Consider the following 4,533-nt stretch of genomic DNA (forward strand, 5'->3'; position numbering starts at 1 on the left):
TCCCATTTGCGCCGCAACCTTTCAGTTCCCTACACTCCCATTTCATTTTGCTCCGGTCCCATTTACACCGCAACATATCTGTTCACTGCATTCCAATTTTACTCTGCTTCGCTCACATTTGCACTGTAGCCATTCAGTTCTCTCCAGTCCCTTTGTTTCCACTTCCATTTAGCTTAGCTCTGCTCCCATTATCCACAACCTTTCATTTCTCTCCAATCCCTTTGTTTCCGCTCCTATTTCGCTCCACTCCGCTCCTATTTGAACCGCTACATTTCTGTTCTCTCCAGTCCCTTTGTTTCAGCTCCCATTTCATTCCGCTCCGCTCCCATTTGTGCTGCAAACGTTCAGTTCTCTCCAGTCCCTTTCTTTCCACTCCCATTTCGCTCCGCTCCGCTCCCATTTGTGCCACAACCATTCAGTTCTCAATATTCCTTTCATTTCCGCTCTCATTTCACTCTGTTTTGCTTCCATTTGTGCCGCAATCTTTCAGTTGTCTACTCTACCATTGTTTCCGCTCCTATTTTGCTCCACTCCGCTCCTTTTTGTACTGCAATGTATCTGTTCTCTTCAGTCCACTACTTTCAGCTCCCATTTCGTTCCGTTCCGCTCCCATTTGCGCTGCAACCTTTCAGTTCTCTCCACTCCCTTTCTTTCTGTTATGGTTCTATGATTTTTGTTGTATTATTGATATTCCACATCATAACATCATGTGGTGTATTGGGAGTTAAAGAAGAGCCTACGACACTCGGTATTCCCAGGCAGTCTCCCATCCAAATACTTAAGGGCCCGACAATGCTTAGCTTCCGAGATCAGACGAGATCGAGCATTTCCAGGGTAGTATGGCCGTAGGCTCTTCTTTAACTTTAGAGTTAATGCTATTGTGTATTGGTTTAGAACCGGTGCTTGCACGGCCGCGGCCCGGGTTCGATTCCCGGTCAGGTGTACCCAGAATGGAGCTAGAGCATTAACTCTTTAACTCCCAATACACCACATTATATTATGATGTGGAATATCAATAATACAACAAAAATCATAGAACCATAACACTTTCCACTCCCATTTCGCTCTGCTTAGCTCCCATTTGCGCCACAATTTTTCAGTTCTCACCTCTCCCTTTGTTTCTGCTCAAATTTTGCTCTGCTTTCATTTCTCTCCACTCCTTTTGTTTCCGCTCCTATTTTGTTTCACTCCACTCCTATTTGCACTGCTACATTTCTGTTTTCTCCAGTCCTTTTGTTTCCGCTCCCATTTCATTCCGCTCTGCTCCAATTTGCACTGCTAACTTTCAGTTTAATCCACTCCCTATTTTTTTCACTCCCATTTCGCTCTGCTACACTCCTATTTGCACCGCAATCTTTCAGTTCTCTGCACTCTTGTTTCGTTCCGCGCTGCTCCCATTTGCACCACAGTTTTTCAGTTCTTTCCTCCCTTTTTGTTTCCGCTCCCATTTCGCTTTGCTCACAGTTGCGCCGCAACCTTTCATTTCTCTCCACTCCCTTTCTTTCCACTCCTATTTCGCTCCACTCCGCTCCCATTTCTGCCACAACCTTTCAGTACTATCCAGTACTTTCATTTCCACTCCCATTTCACTTTGTTTTGCCAGCATTCGCACTGCAACCTTTCAGTTCTCTCCTCACGATTTGTTTCCACTCCCATTTCACTCCGCAATGCTCCCATTTGCTTTGCAGCCCTTCATTTCTCTCCACTCCCTTTCTTTCCGCTCCAATTCCACTCCGTTCCCAATTTCCACTCCAATTTCACTTTGCTCCCATTTGCACCGCAACCTTTCACTTCTCTCCACTCCGATATTGCATTGATCCCATTCTCGCAGAAAAATTTCACTTCCCTCCACATACATTTTGCACTGCTCCCATTCTCACCGGAGCATTTCACTTCTCTGCATTCCCTTTGTTTCCGCTTCCATTTTGCAGCACTCCGCTCATATTTGCGCCGCAATCTTTCAGTTCTCTACACCACATGATATTATGATGTGGAATATCAATAATACAACAAAAATCATAGAACCATAACACTTTGCACTCCCATTTCTCTCCGCGCCATTCCCATTTGCACCACGACCTTTCAGTTCTCTCCTCCTGATTTGTTTCCGCTCCCATTTCGCTATGCTGCCATTTGAGCTGCAACCTTTCATTACTCTGCACTCCCTTTCTTTCTGCTCCTATTTCGCTTCACTCTGCACCTATTGTGCCGCAACATTTCTGTTCTCTCCCGTGCCTTTGTTTCCGCTCTCATTTCGTTCAGCTCCCCTCTAATTTGCGCCGGAACATTTCACTTCTCTCCACTCCCTTTGTTTCCGCTCCTATTTCGCTTCACTCCATTCCTATTGCGCCAGAACATTTCTGTTCTCTCCCTTTGTTTCTGCTTCAATTTCATTCTGCTTTGCTCCTTTTTGAGCAGCAAACTTTCAGTTCTCTTCTCTTTCATTGTTTCCACTCCCATTTCACTGCGCTCTGCTCCTATTTGCGATTCATCATTTCTGTTCTCTCCAGTCCTTTTTTTCAGCTCCCATTTCATTCTGCACCGCTCCCATTTGCGCCGCAGCCTTTCCCTTGTCCCCACTCCCTTAGTTTCCGCTCCCATTTCACTCTACTCAGCTCCCATTTGCGCTGCAACATTTCTGTTCTCTTCACTCCCATTCTTTCCGTTCCATTTCGCTACGCACCACTCCGATTTGCGCTACAACCTTTCAGTACTCACCATTCTGAGCTTTTCCTCTACCATTTCACTCTGTTTTGTTCCCATTTGCGCTGCAACCTTTCATTCTCTCCACTTCCTTTTTTTCTGTTCCAATTTTGCTTCGCTCACATTTGCGCCGCAATCTTTCACTACTCTCCAATCTCATTTCGCTCCCATTTGCACAGGAACATTTCACTTCACTCCACACCCTTTGTTTCCGCTCTCATTTCCTTCCACTCCACTCCTATTTGCGCCTTTCCTACCTTTCACTTCTCTCCACTCCAATTTTGCTCTGCTCCCATTCTCGCCTAAACATTTCACTTCTCTCTACTCCATTTGTTTCCTCTCCCATTTCGCTCCACTCCACTCTTATTTGCACCGCAAAATCTCTTTTCTCTCCTCTCCATTTGTTTCCGCTCCCATTTTGTTCACTTCCACTCACATTTGTGCCACAACCTTTCAGCTCTCTTCACTCCCTTTCATTTCCGGTCCCATTTCACTCTGCTTCCATTTGCACTGAAACTTTTCAGTTCTCTTCCCATTCTTTCCGCTCCCATTTCTCTCTGCTCTATTCCCGTTTGTTCCATAACTTTTCAGTACTCTCCATTCCTTTCATTTCCTCTCCCATTTTGCTCTGCTCCCATTTGCGCCGCAACATATCATTTCTCTCTTCTCTCTTTGTTTCCGCTCCTATTTTGATCCACTCCGCTCCTATTTGCACCACTACATTTCTGTTCTCTCCAGTCCCTTTGTTGCAGTACCCATTTCTTTCCGCTCCGCTCCCATTGGTGCTGCAGCCTTTCAGTTCTCTGCACTCCCATTTCGCTCTGCGCCACTCCTATTTGTGCCACAGCCTTTCACATCTCTCCACTCCCATTTCACTCCCATTTGCGTTGGAACATTTCACTTCTCTCCACTCCCTTTGTTTCTGCTCCCGTTTCGCTCCACTCCGCTAGTATTTGCACCGCAACATTTCTGTTCCCTCCAGTCACATTGTTTCCACATTTTATTTCATTCCTCTCCGCTCCCATTTATGCCGCAAAATTTCTGTTCTCTCCAGTCCCTTTGTTTACACTACCATTTTGTTGAGTTCCGCTCACATTTGAGCTGCAACCTTTCAGTTCTCTCCACTCCCTTTCTTTCCATTCCTTTTTCGCACCGCTCCGCTCCCATTTGTGCCACAACCTTCCAGTACTCTCCATTCCTTTCATTTCCGCTCCCATTTTACTCTGCTCCCATTTGCACTGCAACCTTTCACTTCTCTCCGTTTCCATTTCGTTCCGCTCTTCTCCCATTTGCTCTGCAACTTTTCAGTTCTCTCCACTTTCTTTCAGCTCCCATATCGCTCTGCTCCCATTTGCGCCTCAAACTTTCAGTACTCTGAATTCCTTTCATTTCTGCTCTCATTTAACTCTGCTCCCATTTGCACTGCAACCTTTCAGCTCTCTCCTCTCCCATTTCGTTCCGCTCTGCTCCAATTTGCTCTGCAACCTTTCATTTCTCTCCTCTCTTTTTTTCTTCTATTCCGCTCCACTCCACTCTTTTTTGAACCGCGACATTTCTTCTCTTTCCAGTACTTTTCTTTCAGCTCTCGTTTTGCTCTGCGCTGCTCCCATTTACGCTGCAACCTTTCAGTTCTCTGCACTCCCATTTCGCTCTGCGCCGCTCCTATTTGCGCCGCAACCTTTAACTTCCCTCCTCTCTCAATTCACTCCCATTTACGCCGGAACATTTCACTTCTCTTCACTCCCTTTGTTTCCGCTCCCATTTCGCTACACTCCGCTAGTATTTGAGACGCATTGAACATTTCTGTTCCCTCCACTCACATTGTTTCCA

The 4,533-nt window shown here is 46.0% G+C and overlaps 1 pseudogene; it reads right to left on the reverse strand.

Moving 5' to 3' along the window:
• Positions 1 to 733: 733 nt before the first annotated feature.
• Positions 734 to 851, reverse strand: LOC136051200 (5S ribosomal RNA; annotated as a pseudogene).
• Positions 852 to 4,533: the final 3,682 nt, after the last annotated feature.

Source organism: Cyrtonyx montezumae, unplaced genomic scaffold, assembly GCF_038088225.1.
Source record: "Cyrtonyx montezumae isolate F1298 unplaced genomic scaffold, pur_monq_1.0 scaffold_27, whole genome shotgun sequence".
Classification (NCBI taxonomy): Eukaryota; Metazoa; Chordata; class Aves; order Galliformes; family Odontophoridae; genus Cyrtonyx; species Cyrtonyx montezumae.